This window comes from Lissotriton vulgaris, chromosome 3_1, assembly GCF_964263255.1.
Source record: "Lissotriton vulgaris chromosome 3_1, aLisVul1.2, whole genome shotgun sequence".
Lineage (NCBI taxonomy): Eukaryota > Metazoa > Chordata > Amphibia > Caudata > Salamandridae > Lissotriton > Lissotriton vulgaris.
In genome coordinates, this window is record NC_141689.1 from 290,450,880 (window position 1) to 290,467,257 (window position 16,378).

At 40.4% G+C, this 16,378-nt stretch overlaps 1 long non-coding RNA gene across 1 annotated transcript; it reads left to right on the forward strand.

Moving 5' to 3' along the window:
• The first annotated feature begins 847 nt into the window (after nucleotides 1-847).
• LOC147726341 (uncharacterized) lies at nucleotides 848-14,028 on the forward strand. The gene is made up of 3 exons (XR_015309275.1): nucleotides 848-1,062; nucleotides 6,551-6,704; nucleotides 13,116-14,028. It is a non-coding gene; the product is annotated as an uncharacterized LOC147726341 (long non-coding RNA).
• The last annotated feature ends 2,350 nt before the right edge of the window (nucleotides 14,029-16,378 follow it).

Here is a 16,378-nt window from a genome sequence, read left to right on the forward strand (position 1 = left end):
GGGTAAAAAACAAAAAGCAGAATTAGCTGCTACTAGTCGGGGCTTCTGCATGGGGTGAAGGGGGCTGGTTCCTCGAGGTTACAAGTTGGTGGAGACATATAAAGATCATCCCCATTGGCACAGAGTACCACTGCGATGTTCTTGAGAAGCACAAGTATTGCAGTTTGAAGTGCCCATGGCCTCAAGATGTCCAAACACACTCTAAAAGAGAAAGTGCGTGTGTGTTGTGAACATTGGCATTATTTATAGGGGCATGTGATGGTTCGAATGTGGTGCGGGTTGTAGACACGTTTCAACCTTCTTTTAACACCAGTTTCCTTGCTACTTACATAAGGACACTCGTTGTTACCTGCTCAGCCCTATGTGTCCTTCAAAAAACACAGGGTCATATTATCAAGAAAGGGCGATACATTATTGCCGCTTTTATCGGCAGGAAACTGCCGCTAAAGCGGCGATAATGGGCTTGATAATATGCCCTTATGAATTCCCATAGAAGCCCAGGTTCTGGTGTTAACCTGGGCTTCTATGGGAATTCACAAGTTTCTTGCCGATAAAAGCGGCGATAATGTATCGCCCTTTCTTGATAATATGGCCCACAGTTTTGATGACCATACAGTAATAAGTAAACTTCAAACAGATTCCGAAAAGAAGATTCTGCAACAGACCTCTCCACACACATGCAAAGAGCTACAGAAAGATAAGAATTAAACATTTTTTTGGCTTAGCTTTATTTGCCTAGCGGGGGCTTCAGCTCAGTAGACGGGGCGCCAGTGCTCAGGAATCAATATCCAACGTGACTTATCAGCACGAGAAAGGACTGTTTACTTAAAAGCTCCGAAGCCCATAAAGGGAGAGGAGGGCGGTCACCCGACCACAGAAGGTTCTGCCGTCGACGTGTGGTGGACGGTGCTGCTGCGTCACCGTGACTGGAAGAAGGGGAGAGATGCCGAGTACCGTTCGAAGCCACGTCACATCCTCGAACAGGATATGGACTCTCCGGGCCACGGTTATGAACCCGTAATGCAAGGCCACAATCAGAGAACGGAGCGTGTGTCCGAAAGTGTGAGTATTGCAGGCCTAAGGATTATTTACCTTAATGGGCCTAAACAGAAAAATTAAATGTAACATAATGACGGCTGCCTCTTTTAATTCTTAGAAATGCAACATCATAAGAAAGCGGGTTACTTAAAACAACGTGCAAAGGGGATTCAGCACTTTTAATTGTTCTGCGAGGGTCAGTTAGTGTTCCAGGGATGCTGGTACGAGACTAATGGTAGGTGGAGGTGTTTGGGATTTTTATAGCGCACAAGGAATCATCGGATTACCACTCAGCGCTGCATTCTGTGACCCATTGATGTCATGATTTGATTAGGGTAGCAAGCCATATTGTGTCAAAAAGATGTGCTCTGTTGCATTGATCAGTATGACATACAAGAGGTGCTGTTGTACACTGACAGGGCAAAAACCCTCCAAGTGTGATGAGCGTGGACTTGGACTTATAGTAACTTCCAATGGTCATCTATTATATTCATGTTTCCCTGTTTTATCTCGTGATATTTAGATTTCCAAATGTGTCCCTGAGCACCTGCGAGCCTCCCTAATGCTACATGTTTATAGCTTCTTTGGTGGTACTGTCATTCAGGAAACCACACATTCGAAATCAAAACTTGAATCAAACTTTCTGCAGACCTTTTGTTGACCTGCCTGGCTCCATTTTACTTTAGAGTTCGATGTCAGGCAATTTGGAGTCATCTCGTCCTCCATTTGATGACTAAGGGGCATATTATCAAGAAAGGGCGTAACATTATCGCTGCTTTTATCGGCAGGAAACTGCCGATAAAGCGGCGATAATGGGTTTGATAATATGCTCTATAGAATTCCAATCGAAGCTCATGTTACATGTCTTTACATTTAACATGGGCTTCGATTGGAATTCATAGAGCATATTATCAAGCCCATTATCGACGCTTTATCGGCAGTTTCCTGCCGATAAAAGCGGCGATAATGTTACGCCCTTCCTTGATAATATGCCCCTGTGTTGTTTATGGCAGATGACTGATCTGGCCCCTTCGTATTGGTCTGCTGAATGCCATTGATCCGCAAACCATGCTTTTGCAAATCCGAGTGCTAGGCTAATCCTCATGAAAAAGCTTAACATGCAAAAAAGTATTTGAAATTTCCGTTATAAAAATTAAATAAGGTTTAGTATCTGCAATTTGGTTTGCATTGATGCCATGGCATAAATTCATATCATTCCAGAGCCACACCATGGTTGGATAATGTTCTGTATTGATCTCTTGAACTTGGTGCAAGTGTCTCATTTGAGGCTAAGATGATGCCGTGTACACTATCCTCATCAAGGAATGTATAAGAGTGATCCACGGTTCATCAAAATGTTGAGGTTCTGGCAATAACCACTACAGATTACCATGTCAGATTAATCATAGATTTCCAAGTTGTTTTGCTGTAACCAACTCCTACCTTATCTCTTGACGTTTGGCAATATCTTACCACCAATATTACTAAGGTATTTGAAGATGTTTAAGAACCCAAAGAGCTTCCTTCATTCAGATAATAATGTCACTGAATTCTTCAATCCTGTATCAGTTTCCGTCACTAACACTAAAAGTTGCTAACTATACCTTTTATAGCCTACTTACCTGTATGCCTTCTGACTGTTATATTAAAGGAATTTAATCAGGTCATACCACAGGAAAGAACCTATCAAGTTTACTACAGAAGAACATGTTACGTAACAGGCAGTGTGACTATGCACGGTGCAGAACATTTACAATTCATGAACTTTGCAAAAGTTGTTCATGTTGTCCAATTTCGCTCCTGGTTAAGAAAGAGCGCCCTACTGTTTATTTCCTGCCTAAAATCTCCTGATCCTGCCTTTTTTGCTTACTTTTAATAACTTTACCAAATAAGTGAAGTTTATAAAGTTTGGGAAGGTTTTAGAAAAGCTTCATAAAGTGAAGCAAACCCGTAATTATTATCAACATGCTCAGATGCTGAGAAGAGCTTTGAGAGGTGTTTGGAATGCAGTTTACTTCATTTAATTTCTTTTAAATTAACATATGAAAAAGGTCTCTTTTTCAACACTTAGGCACTCATCCTTAGAGTTGTGGAGCTCATGATGGGCTAACACTGCACCCCTGAACTCTGCTACCACCTGATGCCGTAATTCTGAGTTGCAGTTCCATCAACACCTTTCCAGGCTTTCACCCTGCGGAATGGAGAATTAGGAGGGGAATTGCTATTTCTGCACTCATGGGAAATACCTAATTTCTGGGTAATTTTCTGGGCTTTTAATGCCCAATTTAGATTTCAGTGAACTGGTTACTTCATCACAGACGTGATGGATATCCCGTCTGCCGTATTACAAGTGCCATAGAATACAATGCCTTATAATGCTCTTTCTGACGAGTATCCCATCTGCCGAAATCTACATCAGTCCCATTTTCTGATAAATTATGCCGAATGAATATGTCCTCGGAAAAACCCAAAGAGGCAATAGTATGAAATGAGCAATATCAGTACTATCAATATTGCTTTTCTGCAGTGCAGTCCAATAAGAAGTTCCTAGACTGAAAATCTGGTTCAAACATGAATCAAAGTACCAGATATATTTCCCCAATGCAGTTAGTGCTGTCGTAGCATATAGATTCAAGACACAAATAATATACTTGATCGGGGGTTTTTACAGAATGCAACCCAGCTTCATATGCAGAAACATATTTAAGTAAAGGTAGGTAAAGGAAAGCAGAAGAAATCTGTTTGAAGTTCAAAAAGTTCACATTTCTTTTGTATCTGATACAGGGACACTAAATACACTGATGCCAGTCCTATTGTTCACTAACCCACAGTTATAGAATGTTTTTGTGCTTATTATTTGGATGGTGCAAATGTTGTTTCTGAATTTGTAAGGTGTGCAGATTCTGATGAAAATTGCACTGCTCTATTGCGGGATATTTAATTTGGAAATGTCAGAGTGAAATCGCATCAGACCTAGTGCAAACTGTGTAACACCACCTTTTATGCAAAATAAACAGGAAAACTGGATTAAGTAAAGCAGTCGCCAGGCACAGAAATAATATCTAGAATATGGGAGCTTACTTGATAAAAGGAATTAACAGTTTCCTCCAGAGCTAGTGTGATGAGCCTATGCTTCTATAAGAAACAGTGGACTCCAGGAACTCCAAACTCCACACTGGAGCAGAACAGCAGATGGATTGCTAGCTAGTTTCTAGGCGCTGCCCTCTGAGGTGGAAATTCCAGTTGACTTGTGGTAAAAGTTTTCCACTGGATCTGTTAGCATCATATGATTTTTGTACATTTAATATACAAACTCGGTGGAAGCAAAGAAGAGACATGCTACGAGTTAATTTAAAATACACAACAAAAGGACTAGGCACTATCAGGGAACAATAGTTGCCTCTAAGAAGCAACTTTAATCACCTTGATTTTTCCCATGGCAGTTCTGTACATATCCTTAAATATCAAATGGAAGAAATAAGGAGCTAAGAGTTAAGAGGTCCCACTCGGCTCCCAAACGTGTATGAAGGGAAAAATCAATGTGTGAGTTGGAGCTTTATTCAAGAGGATTCCTTTGAGAAAAATCTGTGGGACCCTCAATAACTACTTTCGGTTGGTTTTATATGCTTTGCCACTGACGTACTTGTAGGCTATAGTGTCATCATTGGGCCTTCTTTCCTCCAACCAGGAGGTAATCTCTTATGCTCAAAGAGATTTTTCATTGGGAACCACAATAAATTGAATGCTATAAAATTGCCTCTTGTCTATTATTAAAAAAAACTTTTTAAATAAAGATTAGACAAGGGTAAGATTAAAAAGAGAAGCAGGATGCATCAAGTGGCCATGCTAAGAATCCATCGCATCCTATAGTGTGGTCTGGGTCTACATGTTTCAGCCTCTCTGCGCCCATAAAGGTTCGGCGGCTTTTGTCGTGACCATTCAAGACAGAAAGATTCTTTTTTCGTCTGATTTCTAGGGGGATCCCTTAATCTTAATTAAGTAGGCGGAATACTGTCCCCTTAATAGTTAAAACAGGTGAAAGTATATTCCCTTGAATTCATATAGTGTGGTATAGCTATTAGCTTTTGCGGCTAAGAGTACATTGTCTCCAAATAGCTTAACAGACTCCTATTCGGGCCCCATAGGAGTAGGGGAAGACGTGGCTGCCGCCTTTGTTTACGCGGTGCCTCTGTGCTGTGTTAGTTCCCTGTGTCCTGAATAGCTATACCACAGTATATGAATTCAAGGGAATAAACTTTCACCTATTTTAACTATTAAAAGTATTTTTCTGTCTTGAATGGTCCTGACGAAAGTCACCGACCCTTTATTGTTTTTTTCAGTTCTTGCTAGCTTTTTCTCATTGGCAGAAGGGCAAATATTTAAAAAAACTTTTAGTACCTGTTGGTTGCTCTTCATTGCCATTAGGCCTGAGTATTATTTTTAACTTTCAGCTCCCGGCAGCTTTTCCTTCCTGCTGTGGAGCCAAACATTTAAAAAATAATTTAAGCACCTTCCTATCCCTGCTGCCATAACTGGGAGTTTACTTCACTTTTTTTTAAGTGAATTGCAAGGAGGTCTTTAATATGTTACAATTTTTGTTTCAAACACATGTACAACAACAATGATGCAATCTGATCTTTGTTTCAATTGGAAACAAAAGCAGGAATATATTCAGCACTCTCTTGACGTTTTAGTCTTGTTTTTGTTTGTATGTTTGAAGAAAATCTAGCGGCAAGTTAAAGTTGCTATGGTACGAAAGTAGGACTATATCAAATGCTTTCTCGACATATGGATTACAATTTATCATTTTTCATACAGAGATTTCGGCTGTTAGAAGCAGCTGGAATTTCTCGGTGAAATACAGGGGAAAACATGCAGATTTTGGCGCATTCCTGTATGCTATTCCTCAAAACCCCCTACTAGGCAGTATTTCTGCCTTTTCCAAGGAATTATCGATGCAACTGGTATTTGTATGTCTAGGTGGGGAGATGTAGCGGGCCGAATTCTTCGTGATTTGTTATTCCGCTCTTAGTATCAAAAAAATGATGTAATAGATGTGCAAATTGAGTATGTCAGTTTCCCTAGTACTTTCACATTTTCTAAGGATGTAGGTACAGCATTTTCTCAACCAGGAAAAATAAGAGGAGAAAAAAAGGTTGAGATGCATTTGCCTTTCAGCAACCACAAATCAGCAGCATTTTCTACCAGTGGAATATCTGCCAGTTTATGGTTAGGTCTATGCATAACAATGAGTGATTTTCATAGATATTAGTGAAAAGACCTCAAAATGTTTGTGAGGCCCCTTAGAAATAGTGAATTTGGGAAAATCATGGGTGTAAACCAACTTCTTTCAAAATGACCGAATGGGTTATGGCTGCATTTCAATTAGGCAGACGAGGAGCGATCTGATATTTGTGGAAATAGGACAATTTAACCAGAGAAGTTCTTGTTTTACCAAATTTGTGTGACAGTTGATCAACTTCAATATCTAATTCTCAACTTTTGGTTTCAGTGGTATGTTTCATACTGGATGTCTCTGACCATGAACTCATTCCCCAAGGTCCTGCGACACCGACTGAAGAGAGGAGAGGGAAGCAAGTAACCACTGTCCACATTCACGTCTGAGAGGCTTCATTTTCTAAATGATATGGAAAGGACTTTGGGAGGTATGTGACATGTGCTACCGCTTTCCAAAAAAGGGTCAACGTCTACTTGACCCTACTTGAGAAGCTGGTCTCATGCTTTCAGACACTTCACACGAAAAGCCTAGCATGGAAACATCTATATACTTGATGACATGGATATATGATGTATTACCAAGCATCGAAATACCTAACCAAAACAAGCATTGGTAAAGTCAATACATTTGACACTTAATTAAAGCATTGCACAGGAACACATCCAGACACCCATGCACACAGCAACATATAAACAGATAACCATGAAACAGATAACCACGAACAATAACCAATTGACCCATACACACACAAAAATCAAATGTATATAGTCACCCCTTCATATAGAGAAAAAGTAGATACAGGCAGAGGTAGCCTCTGCTACTATTGAACCAGTAGCCTGTTAGTTACAACGTCCAAGTGGTGCCAGTCCGTGGTTTTTGGATAATTTAGAGAGAGGATGATCTGTGATGATATGAGGGATTCTTGTATTTCATTATTATACGTTATTGAAAGTTGTGAGCCTGGGATTGTGAGATATATTTGAATGATGTTTGCCTGGGACTATTAACCATCTTGGAGAGAAACTGGTCTGTGATTGGTGAACATGCCAACGCCATTTACTTGGCAAGATAATTCTCAGCGATGAAACACATTCCTCAAGCTCACAGATCTGAAACTAAAATTGGATACTATACCTGTCCCCTCATGCAACACATTCCTCATGTTCACAAATCTAAAACTAAAGTTGGATACTATACCAGTCCCGTCATGCAACACATTCCTCAAGTTCACAGATCTGAAACTAAAGTTGAATACTATACCTGTCCCTTCATGCAACACATTCCTCAAGCTCACAGATCTGAAACTACAGTTGGATACTATACCTGTCCCCTCATGCAACACATTCCTCAAGTTCACAGATCTAAAACTAAAGTTGGATACTATACCTGTCCCCTCATGCAACACATTCCTCAAGTTCACAGATCTAAAACTAAAGTTGGATACTATACCTGTCCCCTCATGCAACACATTCCTCAAGTTCACAGATCTGAAACTAAAGTTGGATACTATACCTGTCCCCTCATGCAACACATTCCTCAAGTTCACAGATCTAAACCTAAATCACAGATCTAAACCTAAAGTTGGATACTATACCTGTCCCCTCTTGCAACACATTCCTCAAGCTCACAGATCTGAAACTAAAGTTGGATACTATACCTGTCCCCTCATGCAACACATTCCTCAAGCTCACAGATCTGAAACTAAACTTGGATACTATACCTGTCCCCTCATGCAACACATTCCTCAAGCTCACAGATCTGAAACTAAACTTGGATACTATACCTGTCCCCGCTTGCATACACCAAAGCCCCAGAGCAGTATAGTTGGCACCAGAATACCCTCTAACCAGACCACCCATTGAAAGCTACCACACAGTGGGGATCCCATAAGGTCATTGAATGAGAGAGTCCATAACAACTTGGCTTCCATCTTCAGGCACAACATGTGCTTTGCAAGGACTGTACCCACTCATGCACTCGGAGCTCACACATTGGTTCCATAATAAACAAACACAAGCCATCGCTAAGCATTACAATGAATAGATCTTTCTAAACACAAACCTTGAAGAAAGATGCCTGACTACTGTGACTCCTCTCATTGAGAAAGTTCAGAACAGTGTGGAAACACAGTCCCAGACATCTGACAGCACAACTGAGGCATATAGAAGTCCGAAATGTGGAATACAAAAGTAGAAAATGTACCACATACACATGGACCAAACATAGACATGTGCCTTGGAGGCATAGAGGCGTACATGTATTCAGACAACACACAGACCAAACACAAACAGAAATATCATAATAAACAGCATATACAAAATTGATGGATAAGTGGGTGTTTAACCTTGAGGATTAATGGATGATGTGAGTGCCTACTGGACACAATAATAAGGGGGGGGGGTGGAAGGATAGATAGATGTATGAATAAATTAATGAAAACAAAATACTCAGTGATTATAAGGTTGATAATGTGATTAATTTGACATTGAGAAGGAGAGACTATACAGATTTTTTTTAATGGATGAATTCTTAGTAAAAAGACACATATAACAAGATATGGTGGCAGTATTTTAGGTAAAGAAACTGCAATACAGGTAGCATTATATTCCCTACAACACAATCGCAAGAAAAATGCTGCTTTGATTATCCCACAGGAGTGTTTTGCTCTCTATACACTAATCTGACCTGAATGCTCAGTTCTAGCTTTTTCTTCTTGCATGTCTTGCAACAAAATTGGATGATAAAACGATTAGAACTGAGCATCAAGCATTGGCCAAATGAACAGGTCTCATATTATAAGGCTGGAGTAAGTCTATTGGCATGGGAAATATAGTTAAAAATAAATATAAAAAACACAAAATGGACAGCGATGGATCTAGAAATGTTTTGTCTTTATAAAAAGAAAAACTCCAAAAAGGCCACCAGGGCATCATGATGCGGCCACATGCATGAGTGACTATTTTGAACCAAGTTTTCTGAAGAAAAAAAATCTAAGATGGTAATCCGTGCATATGCATGTGTTGTAACAGTATGCTACGTGTGTTCATATTAAAATACACCAGTGATAATTTAAGCTTTTTTAAAAAGTTTAATTTACTATTTCAAGATGGCAGACAGACTTTTTTGAATGGTAAATTAAATTACAAAACAGGAATCACAGTCACACAAAAATAAAGGATTGAGGGGCCTGGTAGCAGCGTGCAGCCCCCACCCCTCTCCTCTCAAAAAATAGAATAATGTTTTTGTTTATGAAGAAAATAAAAAGTAGAAAGGAAAAGGGTGGGGAGAGGTAACAACAGAGAGGAAGGAGGAAATGGGTGACAAAAAGCAGTAGAAGAGTGAAAATGGTCGGCAGATCAAGGAATGATGGAGAAGATGAAAGGCAATGGATGACATGTTGGAGGATTACAAAGTGGTGGAATAGCAAGAAGGGCTGTGAGAACAGGAGAGGAAGTGGGAGAAAGCAACAGTCAGGGAAGGCATAGTGAGGATCCCAGGGTAGTAGACTAAAAGCAGCAATTAGGAGGGAGAGATGGCAGAGCAACAGAGAAACCTGTTGGGAATAAAATGCTATGGAAGAGCGGGGAGGGGTAGGATAGCAGAGGAGGAACTGGTGGGATGGGTGGAAATCAATGGAGGAGAAGAGAGCTGTAGGAGAGCAATGGAGTGTGTGGGGAGGAAAGCAACATGCATTGCAGAAAGAGTTCACAAAACTATTAAAGAAAACAGGCATTCAGGGGAGAAAGCGGAAAAAAACGTATGCACTCCCACAAAGTAAAAAAAGAAAACTAAAAAGTAGTTCCCTGATTGTAATCAGGGTGATGATACCACACATCCTATTAGAAACACTGTAAAACAACCATGCTCCAGAGGAGGGACAAACACAAGAAAAGGAAGGAAAGCAATTTAATAAAAAAGAGAGGAAGTAAGATTGACAGGAAAGCCAGCCAGTGATATGCAGAGGTCTGACATAAAGCTTTGGTACTGTACACAACAGGTATTTGAAAAACAGACTGCTAACCTGACTTTAGGTGGGACCAAAGATAGCATATGGAAAATAGCAATAGCATTAGGAGTAAAGAAGTAGGCCTGGCTTTTCATAACACCTTTAGTTTGATCTGGAGTAAAGTTCACTGAAGAGATAGAATATGAGTGAAACGCACCTACACACAAAACATGGTGTAAATCTTGGAAGCCGTGGGACACTCACACTGCACAATAGTTTTTTTCTTCACCCACTGGGTTTTCTTTTGATATCTCTACTTCTCTGCTGGTAGTAGGAGTCCTAATGATGATTTTCATGGTGTTTAGTGGAAGGTGGCAGTGTGTTTCGAGTTTCGGCAATATTTGCATCATTCTGTTGGTAACTGCCACAAGTGTACATTGCACTACATTGGCGTACTACTGCCGACCTCTTGCTTTACAACCTACTTATATTGGCACCAAGTTATTTGGAGTTTATCAAGCCCGGATTTGTTCCATACTGCACATCCCACTCACAGAGTGAAGTATTTATTTTGATTTTAAAAGTTTTTGGGTCCTCATATTAACGTCAAATGTATATCTCCAAACCTTGGACTTTGAATCTGAGACCAAAATGCAAATAAGAAATAGGATGATAGGATGTTTGTGCACCTAGTTTTCCCAGTGTTTGAAAAAGGAGAAAAGGAGTTAGTATAATCATGGCCAGCCTCCCCCCTGTGCAGAGCACATTTTAATGTCCTGCCATCTTTTGGGGCAAGTATTAGCACTAATGCTTAGCAAGTCAGGAATCATTACTCCATATGACTTGCTACCTTTAGATCTACAGAATTATTATTGTTTTTATCATAATTCGACAGTAACCCCTTCCGTGCTCCAGTTGGCCACTCCCTCCCCAGTGCTGCCATCGGCCAACGGCCGACAAAGCCCCGCCCACCCTTTAGAACACCCGCACCGCAGCGGAAAAACCGCCATGGTTAAGGCGCTAAACCACTATTGGCCGTCCAGATGGGTCTGTGGTTTTCATTACAGACATGGTTCTGATCCATTTTTCTGGAGTAGTGGGCTCATAGATTTAGTGTGACTGTGTCTCATTTAGGTTTCTGTGTCAGCTTTGTGAGCTTCAAGGATCAAACTGAAAGGTTGCACGAAGTTGCTTGGATATTTCTTGGTTGCCATGTGTGTCCATTGCTTGGAGACTGCAAACATGTGATAGACATCTGATGGTATCCACTGTGTTTGGGAATAATAGCCAATTAATTGCATGTGTGGGCTACTTTGCGTATATGTTTAGAGTTATGTCTGGATGTATCTTACTGTCCTAGGATCTATTGTGGTATGTCGTGGTGGACGGTGATGTTGTAATCATGTTGATTCCCAAGCATAATGGTCTGCATTGTTATGTTTGATTAGAATTGCTTTAGTTGCTAGCACAGAGATATTCCACTACATAGAATAGTCAACCATTTGCAAACTAGTGTTGGCCTACAATGAAGGTTCAGTTCCAACTCAAAGTGTTAGTCTCCACCCCCTTTTTAAGGGAACAAAACCAAGCCCAGGCAATTTTTTGCATAATTGATTAAAGTGTATCCCATTTGAATCAGTAACTTGAGACCAGAGTTTATGCCATTGTAGAGCAAGGACAACAATAAGCAAATCAGTCCGGCACCACCCAAAACAGGCAACCCAGTCCGACCCTAATGTTGAGATCCACTCTATCAGGAGCGGCCTGTGCAGGTAAGAGTGGCGGGGTGGGGGTGGAGTCAACAGACGACATCGAGGGAAAATGTTATTTAAAAAAGAAAACCACTTACCTTGCGCTCACCACATCACCTTTTTAAAAATGTAATTCTCCCTTGTCGTCGTCTATCTTCTCCCCCACCACCCCTGCCCACCGCTCTTACCTGCACGGGCCGCTCCAGCATTATATATGAGATCACAAGCAAACTAAGACTTGTTTCAGCCATTTGCAGCCTCATAAGGGAAGTGGAGAAGGAACCAGGTGGGGGAACACTTGTACCATTTAGTGTGCATCACTTAGAAATCAAAGTATTTATGTATTAAAAGCTTGAATCATTTCCTACATCGAAATACCTTGGACAGAGCTCTTGTGTTGCTTTCCAGTTCCTCTGTGTCATCATACCCAGGGACCATCCATATGTAAATCAGCCTTGGCTGCTATTTATGAAATGACAGACCAACCTGAAGTGCTCATCCACTGGCTACACATTTCATGCATTCTGAAGAGAAAATAAGCAAACTCAGGCAGGTTTCACTATTATTCGGTGTAGTTCGAGCCCTAGTAGCACAGCCAGCTGGGAAGTTTGGGATCAACTATGTGTAACCCAAAATTGGCACCTGCAGAAAAGCTTGAAATGATAGACCATATTAACACTGAATCAGACCACCAGCAAGCTCCAATATATTTCCCTATAATGGAGCTCATCAGTCAGGTGTAGCCTGAACTCCTGGAAACAGCAAGCTCGCTTGCAAAAACATTATGCATTAAAGTACTTGAATCAATTCTAACCACTGGTAATTACTCTATCCATAATTCCATTCCGTCGTTTTTAATCTCTTCCATCGAGCGAATCGATTTTGGGTACAACCGAATAATTGCGTGTCCCTAAAGGCATGTCCCATAAATGCTTATGGCTATAGAAATCAGCCAAAGAGCAGCACAACACACCAATGTGCCACAATACACACCAAATAACAGCACAATAGTTTATAACAGCAAGCACATGACAACATTGGAGAGTGACAGGAAATGAGCTGAAGCTTGTGTTTCTGTAAGGCATTGCTTTACAAGCACTGGAGAACTGATATCTTTCTGTTTTGTCTTTGTTCATTACAGGTTAAGGCGGTAAATGTGATGTCTGCTGCACAGTGTCAATACCGGATTTGGAATAATACACATTATTGTCTGCAACATGCCATTATCCTCTTTGCTGCCAGAGCTGTGGAGTGTGACAATGGTGTTTGTATTTAATGAATCAAACGCCATCCTCACACTAAATAGCTAATGCTAGACATCCCATCTGTTACAGCTGGAAGAGCACGCGGCATTATGCACGTGGCATAATATTCCGTCCGCTGGAAAGGGAAGCGGGCCGTTTGGTACGTCACCATCCTGTGGATCTTCAGGCGTCAAAACATCCAGATGCTGGCAGGAAATATCTTTATCTCTAAATGCAAGCCATTTACATAGTAGGTTATGCTAAAATTTGGCATGGAGTGGGCTCCCCTTAGCCTACCTTGGATACAACTAAGACACATTTTGCTTTCTATTTCTGTAAGAGTCCTGGAGGAAGAATTCTGTCTTTTTAGGTTGTAGCTTTCCATCACTTTCATTTGTGCTGTGTACCCAGAGGTGCTGGAACAATTTTCACACTGGGGCGATGCAATAAATGTTATGTATGATTGAAGTCATGTGGATTGTGAAAAGTCCAAGTGCCAGTGTCATGCCCATTTAGCCGGAGAGTGGTAAGAGTGTGGTGTGTAGTAAGTGGTGCATTTTAGAGTACACTATCACAAATATATTACTATAGCATGGAGTGGTAGTGCACCATCATTTATGGACAGCACATTTTCTGTTAAAGTTGGCACAACATTTTCATAGGCATGCAGTTTTACTGGTAAATTATAATTTGTGGATATCGTGTTTCTGCGAATATTTCTCATTTGCGCGTCACAAAGTGAAGTGTCTTGATTTGTTTTGATCACACTTCAGAATTACAAATGAATGTGCATCTTTTGTGTTTTCCTAATTCCTTGTATATTTTTAAAAATGTGTCTAGTTTATTTAGAGGCATTTAAATATTGTTGTGTTAAATATAAAAAAGTGGCATCCTCTAACCTTTCCTTTCACTTCCTGTTCCCCAGCAAGATTGACTGTAACAAAATCCTCTCACTTTGCAGTCCGAAAAATAAAAGTAAATAACAGTTTCCAAATAAGCATCAATTTGTCAGAAGATATATCCTGACTTTTGGCCTTTGTCTTTGAACGCCTAGCAAATGGGACAAGATAAACACAAAACTTAAAGGCAACTGTATTGCTCATTCAACTTCTGAAATCCAGCATGGTTATTTTTGGGGGTGCTGCACTCTCCTCCGCACCCCGACTTTAATCTCCTATGTGTGTACCCATTTTCTATTGAAATGATTTATGACTAATTAGGTGTATTTCTGCATCAGTATTACCATATAATGTGCATTCAACCATCTTTAAATGAAAGACTTTAGGTCATGCCATCAGGCAATACCTTCTTGTAGTAATCAGTTTCAATTTGCTATGAGAAAAGCTGATTTATTCATGCAGTATGAGCGCTCAGCTGCCTGCTGCAGCTAATTCAGTTATACCATAAAAAGAAGCAGGCAGCTTCTGAAAGCCATCATACAGTGCTTAAGTTCAAACTCATCAATTTAAAAAAAAGAGATATCTACCTCTTGCAAGCTCCTGGGAACTTCATTAGCAAAACCTGCACGCAAGCACCACCACAGATCAAAGGCGGCGGTGAAGCATCCGCCTCACCCTAGGAGATGTGATACATGCGCTGTGTTTACACGCTGTCCTACCCGGATGATTTTTACTGTCTAACAAATAAAGGCTCTTATCAGTAAGCCTGAGCCCAATAATCACTACGCAACAACCGACATGCCAATACTGATATTTTCTCTTAAATTCCTTATCTGGTCACAAGTCAATCATTCAATGTGACCCAGAAACCTTTATTTTAATGTACTTTATTAAATTTCAGTAAGAGAAATTTTTCATTTTTACTTTATCAAATCTACAATTTCAATAGAAATCATCACAAACACCACAATCTAAACTTAAAAAGACACTTATGCCGCAATATCATTTATTTATACCAATGGGCCTAAGATGACCAAGCCTTCTTGAGACATAAAACATAAATAACAATTTTTTCACATAGACAAAGACAATACGCATGATACATATACTTCACAAGACGAATATATCCAGACAGGTTTCACATTAGTCACAATTTTTTCAACCTTGTGTTTAGGATAAAGAACAAACAGTGTTATGTTTTACAAACCACTCCCTATCCTGTTAGATCATTAGTTCAACTGAATTTGAACCAATCGTTCTATGTGTAAAAGAACAGTTAGGGACAATATTTTTTTATATAACACTGTTTAGAGAAAATACGGTATTTTCTCTAAACAGTGTTATATAAATAATATTGTCCCTGTTCTTTTAAACATAGAATGATTGGTTCGAATTGAGTTTAACTAATCAGGTCAGTGATACGGTGTTTTCTCTAAACAGTGTTATATAAAAAATATTGACCTAAATGAAAATGCCCAGACCCTAAAATTAAAGTGATTTGACAGACTATGCAAACTTAGATTTAGACAAACATGCGAAACTTGCACAGCCTGCAAAAGGAGCACAGCTCTGAATTCTGTTTATGCTGGATCTGTCAAATGGAATGTTTAGGTGCCAGGGCCCAGCGCCATACTTATCTAGACCCGTCCTTCGACCAGTCAAGGTCCTTTTGGACCCGGCTCCTCGTCTGAGGCTCCCTACCTTCTGCTCGCTTTCCTCTTCTATCTTCTTTATCTCCTCGGCCTCTTCCCACCTCAATTTCTCACTTCTCCCTTTGGTGCCTTATCTCCTCCTGTTTCATCTTCTTTGTGATACTTTCATACTTCTCTGTTTCACTTTTTGTTATTTTTCACCCCCATTAGTAGCCTCTTTGTGCCACTTTCATACTCCTCTTTCTCTCACACTTTTTTGTGCCTTTTCTCATTATTTTTTAGCCTCTTTGTGCCACTTTCATAACTCTGTATCACACTCTTGGTGCTTTTTCCTCCTCCATTCTCAGCCTCTTTGGGCTACTTTTCTCTCTCCTCCTCACCCGCTCTTTTCAGTCTTGTTTGCCGTTCCCACCACCACATCTGTGTTTTTGTTTTTGTGCCCTTTCTCCCCTCGTGGCTGCCTAACACTCCCCACAACCCCCTCCTGCACCTCCCCCACTCCCTACCTGCTGTGTCTCCTTTCTGCCTCTTCTTCCTGCACCAGCTACCCAGTCCATCGTCCTCTACAACCCCTCCCTCTCAGGACCTACTTAATTGTGGCTACAGTGC